Source organism: Plodia interpunctella, chromosome 3 (assembly GCF_027563975.2).
Source record: "Plodia interpunctella isolate USDA-ARS_2022_Savannah chromosome 3, ilPloInte3.2, whole genome shotgun sequence".
Taxonomy (NCBI): domain Eukaryota; kingdom Metazoa; phylum Arthropoda; class Insecta; order Lepidoptera; family Pyralidae; genus Plodia; species Plodia interpunctella.
The window spans coordinates 9036884-9054454 of record NC_071296.1 but is presented as its reverse complement, the minus strand read 5'-3'; the positions used below and the strand labels follow the sequence as shown (position 1 = coordinate 9054454).

General features: G+C 33.0%; 1 long non-coding RNA gene across 1 annotated transcript; it reads right to left on the bottom strand.

Annotated features, from left to right (window-relative positions):
* Positions 1-14583: 14583 nt before the first annotated feature.
* Positions 14584-16798, bottom strand: LOC128683640 (uncharacterized). The gene is made up of 3 exons (XR_008406312.1): positions 16471-16798; positions 15391-15558; positions 14584-14941 (listed from the first exon to the last, which is right to left on the bottom strand). It is a non-coding gene; the product is annotated as an uncharacterized LOC128683640 (long non-coding RNA).
* Positions 16799-17571: the final 773 nt, after the last annotated feature.

The following is a 17571-nucleotide window of genomic DNA, read 5'->3' as shown; positions in this document are numbered from 1 at the left end:
GGTAAACATCATTTAATTTAGAATATGACATGAAAAAGTGCCTGTGAAGGCCTAATTTCTGAATAAATGATTTGATTTTGATTATGTTACCGGCCAAATCAGATTTCAGGATAAACTAGTTTTGCCTAGGCTAAACTAATTTCTCCTACATGCGATAGGATAAACTGGTATGGTTTGGCTAGTAACATTATATATGTTAACACTTTAATAATATAATGATAAGATATTTATTTCAATGCAAAATCCCACAGGTATAACCCATGGGTTATTGACCTGAAATAAATACGTTAAAATCATATTATTAAAGTGTAAATTTCATCAATCTCACAAAGGACAAAACTTTTCAGGCATGAAGTGGCAGATATTGTTATAAAATTACGAGTAAGTTCGTACTAGTAGGATTACTAAACGTAATCGATAAATATCGATTAACACTGATAAATATAAAATCATTTAGGTAAAACATTTAAAACACATCGATAAATTGGGAAATCTGGTTTTAGTTGCTATATAAAATCAGTATTATGAATGACAAAGCTCTCTGTATTTGCTTACAAAGGATGCGTAAGAATAAATATTATAATATTCTCGTATCAAGGGATCTGAGCAGGCAAAAATATATGCGCATGTATTGTGCCCACGTGCGAAATATTATTTGTTTACTTTGCGTCCAAGGTTCTTTTATGTTCATCTATGGAAATACATAAAACGTGGAAGTAGTCCGATCATAAAATTTATTGAGATGCCTACTGAGTAGATCTTAAAAGCCGAGGAGAGATTCTTCCGCAAATAATCTATTTTTACATCTTTGTTTATTTTTATTTTTAATAACTCACGATTGCTTACTTCTACATGCTGCTTCAAAGCAACAAAATTTGTTGAAATTATCAATAATATCCAGACTAGCGAATATTCATGCTTTATTTTTTAAATTAAAATACATATACCCAATCTTTTCTTTTACCTTTTAAATAAAGTCAAAACAATATACCGAGATGCAACTTTCTAAAGATTATAATTAAGAATTATTTTGGGTTCTTCGATATTCACGCAGGAAAAGTTTCGATGCAGACTTCAATTGATTGATTCATTGCTGTTTTAACAACACTTTTGGGGTTTGACCAAATATTTTTTACAAGCTTTTATTTTGTGTATGTCTTTCTTCTATGTAGATATCTGTATCAAAGACATGCACACAAACACAAATATTGGCTAGGCAATATTTTATCTGTCTCTCTCTCTCTCTCCTGTGAGCGTTTTCTTCTACAGCCGTTAAGCATCAGAGTCCAGGGACCGCAATGCAATTTTTTGACCATTATTCTTAAAATAAGGATAAAAAATTGCATTGCGGATCCTGAGCTCTGATGCTTAATGGCTGAGGAAGAAAACGCTCACTGGAGAGAGAGACAGATCAGGAGAGAGAGAGGATCGAAACAGCTGAGGAAGAAATTATAAATTAAAGTGTACAAAAATTGCCAAACCCTTAAAATTACCTTAATTTTGAATTAAACCGTACTTTATTATTGGACCACTGTTTTAGTTTTAATATTTCGGACTTGGTCCGAAGTTTAGTTACTGGTTCAAAAGCTTAGCAACATTAAGCTTTGAGCTTTTAAGCTTTGAGAATGTTTTGGCTACTAGCTGATTAAAGCTAAAGAAGACGAGATAAGAAGAATTTATGATATTTTTCTTCAAGATTTCTTGGTTGTACAGCTTTTAATAAAAATGTTCAACACTAAAATCTTATATTTAGAGAGAAAAAAGAAACTGCACAAGTTTGTTTTTGAGCGAGCTTCCGGTTGCACTCACTCACAGAATTCACCGCACAAAGATTAGTCAAGCAGTTTAAATAAAAAATAAAGAATTTTCTGTGTTTTTACGACCGGCCAATGCCTACCTGAAAATTTTACGTAATCCTTACATATTATAAAAAAAAGTTCTCTGCCGCGTCTATATGTCAGTCTGTTCGAGCGATAAACTCAAAAACTACTCCACGGATTTTCGTGTGGTTTTCACCAATAGTATGATTCCCGAAGAAGGTTTAACCCGAGCGAAGACGGGGCGGGCTCCTAGTATTTTATATAACAAATAATAAGCAATATACCATGTTTGTTGTATTAATATGATATTTGCAAAGTTTAAATCGTTTTAAACTAAAGTCACAAACACAAAAGCGTTTGCCTTTACAAATTCGATAGCAATACGAGTACATATTTGTAACAATATGTTGTTTAACGAACGCTTTGAGCACTGAACCGGTGTGCGATTCTAAGCAAATGTGACATATTCAATTATATGTTAGGAATATTAGCGAGCGTGATCGCTCAGCCACAGACTAAAAATAAGGTCAGGACAGAAGTCATCATCAGCCTAACCTTATCCCACTTTATGTGGGGTCGGCACAGCATGTCAGTCTCCTCCACTTCTCCCTGTCTGATGTTAACCGATCTGTTACTTCCTTTTTAACCATATCCTGCCTAATGCACTCAATCCACCTCTTCTTCGGCCTGCCCCTATTTCTTTTCCCATTCAATTTCACATCCATAACCTTTCTTACAATATTATTTTCCTCCCTTCTCATAACGTGACCATATCATCGAAACATATTACTTTCCAATTTTCCTATGATATACAAATGATATGATTTACATATTCGTTCGTTATCTTATGCATCCTTGTCACATCCATCGAAGCATCCTCATCTCCGCAACATGCAGTCGCCTTTCATCCGTCACCTTGGTGGCCCAATATTTCGAACCATACAAAACAACAGGTCTGATCATCGTCTTGTAGATCTTGCCCTTGAGTTTGAGTGGCATTCGAGAGTCACTGATGACCCATGTGACCTGCCACCACTTCATCCAAGGTCAGAACAGCAGCATAATGTTATTTTTCTTTTCTTGAATGTTCAATTTGTTCATACATTTTTACAGACACATGCCGGGTCCGGCTAAGCAAGCGGGCCTATTTCGTATATAAGTGTTTTATAATTTTATGTTGATATACATTTTGATTTATTTTTGTTATGTTATATTGTAACAAATATTTTTTTTTCTTTAGACGAATAGCACACCGCTCTATGATGTTTTAGAAAAATCTGTTAGTTCATTCAAAAACTTTCATAAATAACAATATTGATTGTTGTTAATTGTTATTAATATCATCAAATACATGTAAAATTGAAATTTATTTTACATTTTACACGACTACGATTGCTGATTTTTCCTAATATTTACTTATATAATTTGGAGTAGGTATATCTCTGTACACATTACATTTTGTGGAATCATAAACACCACAAACCATAGCGTACCATTTCAATTATTATGAAATCAATAGGAAAAGTGAATTAATTTTCCAATGAAGCCACCTGTTAATTAGTAAACTGTTAATATTTCTAATGGAAAATTATATCAGATTGTAACTTTAGTATTGTTTACAACATTAAAATACTCCAAAATTTCTAATGAACTGTATAAAAACCTACACAAATCAAAATAACTTTTTTTAAACATTCAAGTTTATTTTTCTAAATCGACATAAAATTATATTTTTATTTGTTCTACCCCCGGCTTCACCCGCGTGAATTTCTCTGCGATGTGGATTTTTGAAAAAAGTAAAATATTTGAATTCTTTAACTATATGCATATATTTCATCAAAATCGGTCCAGAGGTTTAGCTCTGAAAGCGGAACAGACAGACGTTCGCAATTATAATATCATAAGTATAGATTGGTTAACTAATTACCATGCGTCTTTGAAACAAATATTTAGCAATTTTTTTCAATACCAATATTTTTTTCAATTGTTACTTATACAAAAATACTTCAGTAAAATAAAGATAAATTAGTTCTGAAAAACCTTCGCGAGACAAAGACAACATATCGACATAAGTTTCATAGAAAAATCCAAAACCATATGACATTTTTCTGAAAAAAAAAAAGTAACTGCACACAATTTAAAGAACAAACCGTGAAAGGGAACACTGGGACGGCCGTAGCATTGTTTGGAAAGAAAATAAAAAACGCTAAAATTATGAAAAGTGTATACAATGTTCGAACTTCTGAAGCGCTGCCTTTAAAGCATAGATAAATATTATACTAAGCGCTTTATTATAAAGATAACATAATTTTGTCTGAGAATATCGGGTTACGTTAAACATCTATATATCTATAGGTATATACTTATAATAAAACTGTAAGTGATATTAAAGAAAAATAATTATACCCATATAATTATTTTTCTTTAATATCACTTTATAAAGACCCCCGTCTTTATGGGACTAATAGAAGAAGCCAAAACAATATTAATAAATATAATTTTTGTCTGTCTTTCTACCTGTCTGTTTGTATGTTTGTTCGCGCGTAACGCAAAATCTGCTGAATGGAATGAGATACGGTTTTCACAATTGCAATGCGGTTTTGACGGTTGCTAACATAACTGGGACCAACGGGTTAACGTGCCTTCCGGAGCATAACATAATATATTTTTTGTCACCCATCCAGTGGCCGACCATAATAAGAGTGACTTAACCGCCATTATCTCAAGCATAGTGCGGTAACCACTATCCCATTGAGCTCAAAGTGTGTAGATAGATAATTAATAGTAATGTTTACAAGAAAATCTGTTAAAACCTGCACGAATACAAACTGTGTGCTTACTTAGTTGTAGCTAAATCAGCAGAAAACTGCTCTAATGCATCCACTAATGTAAACCTCTCACGAACTGCATCCAACTAGGATTAGTGCACTAAAAATTAAGTGCATTAAAGATTTGAATGTTAAGAGTGCAAGCTTTTTAATACCCTTATTTTTTTATTGTTTGTTTGAAAATTTTATTGCACATAACAAAATACAAAAAAGTATAGAAAGAGTAACTTATATTCAGCAACAACGAACTTTTAATGATTATACTTCCATAAAAGTATTAAAAATACAAATTTTGTAAAGTCAAAACTAATTGTTCGTTGAGAAATATCATATTTTGTGTTATCACATTTAACTTTTTAACGTTTTTTGTATATATATGTATATAATATATACAAAAAACGATAGTTAATCAAAAGCAGTATTATAGTTTTATTAATGATTTTCTACTGATTTATTATATGTATTGATTAATGTGAAAAAAAGTTTTCGCTAATAGACTTTTCAGTTGGGTTCATACGACAGAATTTTTATATTTTCAACGGACAAAATTATATGACAATATTCCATTTTAAGTCGTTAAATAAATAATGAGATATCATAATAACAAATTTCCTTTCGGTTCTGTTCGCGAGCCCGCCTCGTCTATTTGTTTTGATTAAAGCGATGCTGTCACGCGAACTCAACGGCAGCCATTTTGTAAAATATTTATTTGCATTTTCGTCTCTCTCAAAATTATTGCTTTATAATGACTCAGCAAGCGCCTCATAACATTTAATTGACATTTAATATAAAACGATATTAGATTCTTATACTTTGATTTTAGTCGATGGATTCAATACGTATATGAAGGAGCTAAATGGAAAAAAAGAAGTAGTGGTGCAAAGTATGCAAATTGTGAAAGAGCTATTTTTATGAAAAACCTTCATTGTGTAGAGAAAAAACAATGTAATTATAAATAAAGAAGCTTAAAGGAAATATTTTTACTTAATAATTGCTTTAAATGCCTAAATCAATGTTATTGTATTGTGGAAATCCTTCATGGCATAAAGTAATAAGAAACATTTGCAATACAACAAAATGCATGCGATTTTCGTGGGAAAACACAACCCGTCTTTAATATTTGGATAAAATAATTTAAATCGCTGTCCGTTATTATGTGAATTTTAAATTTCAAATATAGAACGCGACAATACCGCGACCGAGTACATTGAAGCGAAACATTCATAACGTGCACAAGGGTTACCATTTGAATCCTTAATGTATACAATAAATTTTCATTTCCTTTATCGTTGGATTTTATTGAGATAGATTGTGGAGAAATTCGCAACTTACTTTAATAGTTTACAGCCAGATTTATACTATGACCCGTGATTAAATTAACTCGCGAATCTGTTAGTGTTCAGAGTAACAACATTAGCCATATAAAAGCAAACTACCAGAGAGTTGTAGTTCAACAATGCTTGATTTAAAAGTAGCTTTATTTCTATATATTTAGGTACAAAAAACTTTTTTGTTTGTAATCTCAGTAGCTTTATTTCTATAGATTTAAAAAAAAAAATTTTTTTTAATGCTTACATAGTATAAAACAAAGTCCCCTTCCGCGTTCGTCTGTTTCTAAGCTTTCGTCTGTTAAACCACTAAACTACGAAACGGATTTTCATGCAGTTTTCTATGTTATCAAGACAGTTTACTCTTGTAGGTTTTCACATACTTATATGACCCCGTGCCCCGAGCGAAGTTGGGCCAGGTCGCTAGTAAATGATATTTTTTTTCCTTTCGACATAATAGAAATATGTTCATATATTTTACTTTTGTAAAATCAGTGTAAATCACTAGTACAGTGAGACCACACCTCAAACTTAACATTTCAAATCGAACACCGAAAATATTCGGAAGGAGCGCAAAGGAAATAAATGTCAGCTGTCCTAACGAACAATGCGAGTTCGCGAATGTTCGCTAACCCACTGGAAAGTTCCGCCGTTCACCTGGTTAGAGTATGCAATTCTAGTGGAGATGCGTCGCGTAGACCCCACCACACAGAACCATGAGATATCTGGAATCGTTTTCCAAATTATTTTACCATTTTAACAATTTCCACATCTTTATCACTGAATTATTATTTTTTAACTACATTTTTAATGGATAGGTATGAAAAAATAAACTGCAATGTGTGGTCTCACCTTAGAATTTAATAGGCAATTTATAAATATATTAGAAACTCTGGGCTTCGAGGTATCACAGCTCCGGATGTAAGTGGGAACACGTGATGATAAGAGAAAGAGAGGTATGAATTTATTTATTGATTATATATATTTTTCCTGTTTTCAAGACGTTAATAGATACGTCATAAAATTACGTTCATTCACAGACTTCGTTCTTAAAAAAATATTCTAAACGGAATAATGGCATCGATCGTAGACATGCTACGACCCATCTGTATTATACGACCGAATGGCCATTATTTTTACCAAAATATTTGGTTTAATAAGTCATAATATACCTAAGTAAAAGTAAATTACTTATTTTAAAAATATTTGAACGAATTCTGTATTCTAAATCTTTGTACCAAGTAGCTTATATGTGACTTACTAACTCGATGGGACTACTGAAAACCAGTAGTACCATTCTAAAATTTAGTAAGAGAGACAGACAAAGATTAAAATCGGAACAGTGATAATTTACAAATATCGATATTAATAAAAAAAAATTATAAAAACGAACAGATGCATTGCAGATTTTTATATATTAAAGATTGCAATTTCAGTTAAAAACCTGTGGTAAATCGCTTTATGATACTCAATTATAACAACGACCCACCGATAAAGATGAAAAAACCCGTTGCATTTTTATAATATTTTTTTAAGTTACAAATATTTCGATATATCTAAATGCGAAATATATAATATAGATTACTGTTAAGTAGTTGATACAGACTAATCTTAATATTAACTAATGTTATAAATCTTATTTCTTCACGCTCTATCTACTCAATCGACCATCTTGAAACGTGGCAAGTTTGAAGTATGTAGAAAGGCTTTCATCCCGGAAAAATAACTGTTCCCGTGGGAAATTTACGTCGGCGAAGTCGCGGCCAAAAGCTAATTATAAATAAAACCGAAATACATAACAATATTCTTTTGTAATGTCAAAATGAAGTAAATTGAAAAAAATACTTAAGACAAGCGAGATACTTCAGCGGAAATTGTTCTAACTCTGCGATAGTTTACACAACATAAAAATAAAGATTTAGTGTCCACTAAAGCTTACGATGGTGCCCTAAACATTTCTTTTGAGGGGCAAATATTTGAATTTGATCACACCGACCCAGTATGTAAGTAATAAATGAAAGAAGTTTGTGCAATGACTTAGACAACGTTTACAGACACACAAAGGATTAAGGAAGTAAGACAAAGTTCTTTGTACACACGACCTCTAATGAAAGCTTGTAGACGAGGTACTTTTTTATGCTGGGATACAATAAAACTACTTGGTAATGTACTAAATTAGACTTAAGAATACTTGACGTTACATTGCATAGAATAAATAACTTTCTGCTGAATAATGTTTACTGTTTGAAGTAGTTTTTCATTGTCTCTTTACAGAGTTTTCGAAAGAGTTTGCAAGGCCAACTAGCATTTTAAAAATATTGAAAATTGGAAAGAATATATTTTGTACAATGGGAAAGAATATTGATTGAATGTCTCAATTGCAACATAAAGTATTTTAAAAACATTAATTCAGTCCACGATTAAAGACATACAGAAATACAAGAATTACCGAACTGCGGAGACCTCGTAGTGGTATGTGTGAATATTTTGAAAAACTCAACTACGAACTTAATACAAAAGAGGTATTTGTTCATAAATTTCCCATGTCTGTTTTAGTGGTTAATTGACTGAATGGCAAGTTACGCTGCGTATTAAATTATACACCTATAAATATAAATAAATTTATATATCACACAGATTGAGCTAGCCCCAAAGTAAGTTCGAGACTTGTGTTATGGGATACTAACTCAACGATACTATATTTTATAACAAATACATATATAAATAAACATCAAGACCCGGGCCAATCAGAAAAAGATCATTTTCCATCATGACCCGACCGGGGATCGAACCCGAGACCGCTCGGTTCAGAGGCAAGCACTTTACTACTGCGCTACCGAGATCGTCAAATCAACCTATACGTTTATCCAGGTATCACAATATTGGTAAAAACCGTACAAAAATCCGTACTGTAGTTTATCGTGTACAGGCGCGACAGAGGGATTTCTTTATAATATGTAAAGAAGAAAAAATAACCCAGTTCGTTCTAAAACTCATTCTAGTATGTAGAAAATATAGGTCTATATCTATACATGAATTCGGCATGTCTGACTTTGTATTATGAGGGGACTTGTGAGCATGGCACGCGACGATTAAAGAGAAAAATCTGGAAATATCCGGAAAAATCCGATTTGTTCCAGAAACTGGCACGTCAAAGCAATGTAAATGTTCGCTCTTTAATGTCAGAATTCGCGCCTTTGACTTTGTTTTGTCAATATGTATGTGTCAAAATGTTTACAGGCCGAAAATTGGCCGAATATTTTTAATAGTAAAGGTTGCCAGTATAATTCATGGAATTGGTAGGTATACTCCGTATTATCATACACATTTATTGGTTTAAAAAAAAAGTGATAATTGGATCCTTAAACGATAATTTTGTACTTCGTCTATTGCGATTTTAAGACCTTTTTTTGTAATTGAAGTTTAAGTATTTATTTTTAAAAGCTAAAAATACACGGGTCTAACTATAGACTCTTTTACCTGAAGCAACAAGAACTACGGAAAAGAAGGGTGCGATTTACCGCTGAATTTTGCAAGAATCACTTGCTTCTTGTGCAGCAATAAATATCTCGTGCAAGAGTCTAATCCCACTTGACCAGAAGGCCTACTATGATTCAAAACGTTGCACATTACTATGGTCCACATGCTATCTCTTTTTTCCATATCGTGTACGCATCGTGTAAAAAAGAGAGAATTTGTAAACAATGACGTGCTATGTATATTAACACTATCATCATGCATCAGTGATCTCGTCGGTGGAGTAGCATCGATTTATATCTATCCTTTGTATTATGTATCACATAGCACGTTATTGCGTCTCAGTTTTTTTCCATTGGACACATTTATTTGCCAGCAACACCATCACCTGATTTAACTGGATTAATTAACTTTGTAACGATCAAACTTACCACACTCGTAATAATTCCACAGATGTGCAAATATTTGTGTCGCATTAATTATTCGTTGTTTATTCAATTACACAAGTGAATTCGAATTTTGCTAATGTCAATTACGTAAACATCATACTAACAAGCTAATAATAACTATTCTCAACTCATAATATTAGGCTACTACAAAACGTTTAGGATGCAACTGCTTTAAGGGATCTATAAATATATTTTATATATATGATACGCATGACCATTATCAAAATATACAATAAAAGAATCTATTCTTTAACTAAGAATTGTGTGAAATAATAAGTTAAGATGGTAAAACGTAATTGTTGAAACGTAATTGTTGTCAGTACATCGGAGAATCTTGTCGGCGGAGTTCCTTCCATTGTATTCTAACTTTGTTTTGGTCTTTCTGGCCCCTTTTTGTTTTCCTACTCATATTACTGATGCGATACCTAAAAATAGCGTCATGTCTTATGAGTCCCAAAATTTTCACAGCGACTGTGACAAAAACAAAACGCTCCTTTTCTGGACAAAAATGCTTTATCCACTCACTCTGGCTCTTGCTTTATAAAACTACGTACACACTAAGCAACATTTGACGCGCAACATATCGCATTTTCTCACGCATTGCCACTTACTCGAGTGAAATAGCACATAGTCGCTCTCACTTATGCAAATTGTAATGAAAAGGAAAGAACGATATGTTGCGCATCAAATGTCCCATGTGTATCTGTGGCTTAAAGAGTGCCAACTTACATCCGTAGCCGATGTGAGTGTATATTATGTTTGTTTTTCATCGGTAACTATTTCGACCACAGCAATCAGTGGTGTTTGCGTTGCTGATTAACCCAGCGGTGCGACGCGGACATTTCATTAATTCGAAAATCACATCACCGAATATTTCGTGCGTTCGACATTATGAATTACTTACAAAACTCATCCAGCTGGGATTGCCATTACTTTTTTTCATATTTCAAAACTGAATTAGATCTCCCGTTTCATTATATTTCTGCAGACTCCCTCTCGTATCTGTGTGTTTTCAGTTTCATTTGACGTGTCTGTTACGTAACGTAGCTCGGAGTTAGCATCCCTACTAATACTATATATAAAAAAATAAACATACAATTTTGAAGATTTTACAGTGTATCCAGCTAGCTGTCTGTCTCTCGTCAACCCTCCATGTGATTGCTAGCCTATCAGCTGATAAGGCTGTCCCTTAGTCTCCTCATACGACGCGAAGATATAAAATGCCTATTATAAGACGAAAACATACGTTTCATTATATTCTTTACAGTGACGATAAATAATCCCTAAATAAAGACTCCAGTATGATTTTACGGTTAGCTGCCGGACTGACGTAAACTATGAACATGTCCTAAGATCCATGACGATCCATGATGGCTGAGACGGTGAAGATATTGATGTGTCCCACTGCTGGGTAAAGGTCTCCCCTTGCTTATATACCCAAATATACCCAAAATAAATAAGTTTTTAGTTAATAAGTTGCATTGTAGGGAACTGCAGAGGGAGACGGTTTCTTGCGAAGAAGAAGATTTTAATTTTTCGTTTTTTTCTAACTCCTCCAAAATAGTTTTAATGAATTCCAAAGTTCATCTTCCAAGACAATTTAGAATCTGACTAAAATACGATCATTTTCCCGTTCTTCAAAGCAAAATTTATGAGTGAGTACTTATTTTTAATTAATTATGAAAGTCTCAGAAGCTGTTATTTTGAATCATAAAGATGCTTATTTAAAACATTAATTAGCAATGTTCAGATCTTCTTAAATATCGCCGTTTGAATTTTCTTTTATCCGTGTTGCTTAAGTGCCTTTTCTACAGAAGGGTTGTTTCAGATAAATAATGGGGTTGTTCTCTCACCCTCCTCGATATAAACACGTACTGTTTGTAAAATATTTCTGCTAAAAGTTTTGAGAGTGTTAGAATGATAATATACAAATTTATATAATAAAGATCCACAGGTAACATTGATTTCGCAAGTCTTCTTGGGCTTATGAATTTAACATGAGTGAGTTTCCTTTTTGTGAGTTTCTTTTGACATTTCCTTACAGTAGTGGTCGTTCTAAAATGGTAGTAGTTTGTGGCTATAAGAATGTACTATATGTGGCTATATAATTTTAAAGACCTGAAAAATGCCAGTGATCTATCAATCCTAACTACGTAATATTATACAAGCGAAAGTAAGTTTGTTACCGCTTCACGCTCTATATACTCAACCAATCTTCTTGACATTTTGCATACATATAGTTTGAAGTACGGAGAAAAACATACGGTATCTTTCTTCCCGGAAGAATACCGGCTCCTGTGGGAAATTACGCGGGCGAAGCCGCGGGCAAAATCTGAATAAAAAACATTTCATAAAAAGCACCTTTACCGCCATTTTTACGCAGATTCCTGTTCTAAACATGTCCTTGCACTGATCTACAAAACATTCGAAATGGGGGCATAAAGAGGGCCACTAATGATGAACAAATAGCACCTGTAATTTGCCGAGATTGCTGGCATCAGTCGGTGATCCTCGGACAAATAAGAATCGGTTACTGACGCAGCAAAGCACTAATGTAAAAGTAAGTACGGTACGGACAGCAACAAAATTAGGACTGTTTTTGTTATTAATTCTTTTTTTTATATTTTTGTTTACATATCAAATCCATGTTTTTATTTTCTTAGCTCTTTATAGGTACTTTTTTTTTCAGAAAGTTTTTTAGATATAGGATGCCATTGAAAGTTTATGTTTCTATTGTTGTGATTATTTCGTCGTTTTTAATTCCAAAATTGATCCTCCAATATGGTATTACTACAACAATATTTTTTATATGTAAAAAAAATACTTTTTCATTGGCTAAGATACAAAAATGTTCCACTCCATTTTATGTAACACCAATTAATGACGAGGCAGAAGAGAATAATTTATATGTTAATCTAACCTAATTATATTTGCTATCGCTACTGTGAGGTTTTTAAACTGTTGTGCATTTATCCAGGGTGGATTCCGGATTGCGGTGACGTCCAATTAATGATCGGTTTCAGTACACCATTGGGGAACACCAGACGGACGATGCCTGCCCCATTTACCTATTTGCCTTTTCCCGATTGAGTATCGTATTAGTAGCGCGCTAAAATCGTTTTTTTTTTTTCAGAGCAAACTATATCTGCATCGATACATGATACACCTCAAAAAATTGGCATAGATACTTAGAGCATAAGAAAAGTTAATAATTATTTTAGATAAAAGTTATTTTATATGCAAAAACACGTGTAAATTTATACATAAAATCTTAAAACACTCAGACTCAGTATACCTTACCATAGAATGGTGTGCAAATATAGTTACAGTCGCTCTTAACAATTATGCATTCATCACATACTTTAAAGAAAAAAAAATACAACTAAAAAAACAATTTTTAGAAAAATAGCACTGAGTTATTTCTGGAAAAAAAGAATCATTTAGTATTTTCTTGCTGTGCTTTTGTATATTTTTGTTGGTTACTCCATTTTAATCCATCGTTTGTATAAAATTAGAATCTACTTACTTGATTTACTTAGTACTTACGTGAACCATTGATTATGTTAACCGTAATAGTTATCCTGATACCATAAACGACACTTAGGTATAAGGAACTATTAGGTACATAAGGAACGTTACATGTTAAGCCAACTAGAAAATTAGATTAAGTTGACCAAGATATTTCGCTCCACTATTAATTTAGTTACAACAAACACTACAAATGCCTTTATAAATAGGAAAAGTCAGACAAGTCGGACCGGCTCGATAGTTTCACAAATATTTGAGGAGGGGATTTCCCGCCGTTTGAAAAGGGCAGCCAGCCCCATAGAATAATAAGATGGAAATAATTTTATTTTTACAACCGCTTTGGTTAGACCTCGAATAGCCGTAATAGAATTGAAATGAAATACGCTTCAGTGACAATTGTCATATATTTTTTTTATCCCTTTCAATAAAGATTTTTTATCGTCTTCAATCGTATCCCTCATTACTAAGGGTCATAAAGTGCACATGAAAAATTAAAGCGCAAGACACAACTATTAATAGTAGGAATTATTAAAAATCTGTGACACGACTTTTTTTAACTATTACATCCCACTGCTGGGCAAAAGTCTCCCCTATCTCCTTAGAAAAGTGAAAAGTGAGAGGAAACGTGTGAAACATAGAAGAGTTAGAGCTGATTTCAAGGGTTTGTTTTGTTTCGTTTCGAATTGAACCGTACTCACATTGTATTTAAAAAATTTCAACAACTTAATAGCTTAAAAATGTCATTAATTTACCAAAAAGCTATTTGTTTTAACTTTTAAAGGCTTCGTCTAACTTGTTCGAGCATTCATTCTACAATGTTTCGTTAAGATGCAGGAGTAAATACGTTATAAGTAGAGACACTTTTGCGAATGACATAAACGAATAAGTACTGTGAAGTTAATCTTATACTAATAACTACTACATTAATATCAAGTTTCAGCGAAAATTCAATACTTACCTATTTACAGTGAATAGAATAGAATAGAAATCATTTATTCCAAAGAATATGGTGATATAAATAGAATATGACAACAATCAAAAGTACAACATATTACATAGTAAACTTATTGTCTAAAAAAATATAACTCAATCAATACGGAGAAGATATAAAAATATAATACTTATGTCCTTCTCTGCCTCTAATGCCATGATCTTGAGGTTATTATATAAGTATGTGGCTATAGATATATTTCATCTCGTAAAATGTACTATTTCAGTGGGAAATTCACGCAGGCGAAGTTAATAATAAGATAGATTTCAACAAAGCCCTCTGTCCACTGATATTCCCTCATGCGTTACATCGAATGCGCGGTCGGTACCAAATTAACAAGTTTTAATTTTCCGCAGTGTTTCTGATGGCGACACGTGATCGGCAATTTTAATCTCAGATTAATTATGTCTTGTAAACTTTAGAGTTGAACTGCGAACAAATCTTCCGGTTGATTTAACTTGGAAGTTGGGCGTAATTTGCTTGATATCATCAGGAATGGATTATTGAGTTGGTATTTTATCTATTCAAAACATACTGCTTTTATATAAATAACTCACACAAATTGATCGTTGATTTGTTTGCTTCTGTCTTTTGGTATAATTACTTTATAAATACTCTCATCCAATTAAGTAATCTGAAATATCCATTTTGACGGGGATCGAACCTGTTGCCTTCAGTGTGACTGTCTGGCATGTTGACCATAATCATTTAGTAGAGTTTGATAAGGACCAGTGTCTTTAAAAGGTGAAAAAATATTTAGGTTGAAGTAGAACATAGGATAGGAGCTAATCATTTATACGATAAATTGACACGATATTCGAACAGATTCAGAAAATGGCCTGGGTATATATTTTTGAATCAATTAAATAATGCTATGATAGCTTTAATAAAAGTAGAAGCTATTTTGTTTCCAATAAAGTATGTTAGTAGACAAAAGCAAACATTGAATGAAAATAAAAAAGTGCTCACGGGATGCAGCGTGGGAAGTGGCCAGTGGTCACTCGTATTGAGTGAGTTGACAATGGATGTGAGTACTAAACTTTTACATTTTTTCGTCTTTTTCTGATCTATCTTGTCTTCAATGGATGTAGGTAAGTATAACAATGTTTGACCTTTCCGAGACCATCGTAAGTAGAACTAAAGAATAGTAAAATAATAAAAGCACAGATAATGTGAGATACATAGGCGCTGGTACAGCCAGGTTCTTTTTGTGATGATACATGATGAGACATTGTGATGTAACGAATATTACAATGACCAAAACTACTTATTAACGCAGCCAATTCAGACCAAAAGTGACACCCCACAACCGGTATAAAGTGGCGCAGCGTGAAATAAATTGAGATGACATGATGGATAAGAAAGGAGAAGTAGGGTGATCAAAAAATACTGTACATAAAAGCAAACTAAATACAGACTGGTGCATGTGATTATTTGGGACATTAAAATTATTTTTTGTCCCTAATTATGGTATGTTTGCACGATACAGATTACTCTTAAGTACCTAGTATTAATAAATAAAAAAATATTTACAACCATTTAGAAAGGTGAACTAAGGGCGAGTGAGGGCGCGCTGAAAAAAGGGTAAACCACAAAAAGGGTGTCTGTCGAGTTATCCTAGCTTTTGCATGTAGCGTAAAATTGGAAGGTTCTCATTAGACGTGAACCATTTGTTCTGGCCACTGGGGCCCTACAATTGATTAGTGTTTTATTTCTGGATTTATTTTATTGTCTGACGGTATTGCGAATATATGGATTTGAAAAAAAATTAAGGTGCTGCGATTTATTTCTGGTTTCGATTAAGAAAATAAAATGCATAATTGTTAATTTTAAAATGCATAAATGTTATTGACTTGAATAAGTAAGGAATTAATTATAGTTACACCTTCTGACATCTAAAAAAATTTTACCATAGTACTTAGGTACAAACATTTCTTTACACATTTAGCGTTCTGTTCTCTTTTTTATACAAACTTCTAAATTTAATACAGCTACGTTGTTATATTATGTGAATGTTTATTTGAATAAAATAAACACTAAAGTACTTACCTAACTAATGTGTGCGACTGAGATATTTACTAGAGCATCCACCATAGATAAAAGAAATATATAGATAATTTTATCTATGGCATCCACCGGCATAGACCGGAAAAGACATGCAACTTAGATAAAAACATTCTAGAGCTAATACAACCTCCACTCTAATAGATTCCTGCCCATAAAGTTGTGCTAATGCATAAATGCAATAGTTGATAAATTCCACCATTTATATTACCCGCTCAGACATATCACAACATGGCAATCATTGCAACAAACAACCGATTCGACTCACAATCGTTTAATCAAATTATTTGATCGGGCGTTTCGTTCATGTTTGATGTTGCAATTGCACAGCATGTACCTAACCCGGTTGATTGCAACAATGTTAAGCTATCTTAGAAAATAAAAATTGACTTCGAATTTTCCAGACTATTATTTCTAGAAAGTTTTCTTTAAGCAAAAGTAACTATGAGGGGTTTGTCTCTTATCTTACTTCGTTCTCATTTAATCCATGTGCCGCTTTTATTTGAGTAGGTATACCTACATAGAACATTAAATCTTTGTAATATAAAATTAAATAATTGGCAATGAAGTCAGCTAATAACATTAAATATTCTCAAAATTACCAGTATGTATCTCTCTTATCTGGGCATTCATCCGGTCTGTGGACTCCAACGCCCAAAGGTTGGAATACTTCCCAACTGTTGAGCGTTGGGGTCCAGAATCAACTTTCTTTCTTTTTTGCCTTCACTCCACATGGTCGTCTGCAACCTTAGCTGACAGACCATTAACACGCACATCATTGTTCACGACGATGTTTCAGTAGCTACCTATGTATATATAATTTATGTATCTACACCTTAAGATAATTTAATTAAGTACCTATAAAATCTCTGTATATACACGTTCTCGTTTACCAACCACTTAATCGCATTGCGAATAAAATTAACGAGTTTCAGCGCTTAGCGGACTCATTCGTTTGAAATCAAGATTGGAGTAGGTAATGATTGATTCACCCGAGTTGAGCCACTCGCGTGGCGAAAACATTTCACCAATTGAATGTCTAAACATACCTGTGTAATGACACTTTACATACCTACGTAGCCGGAT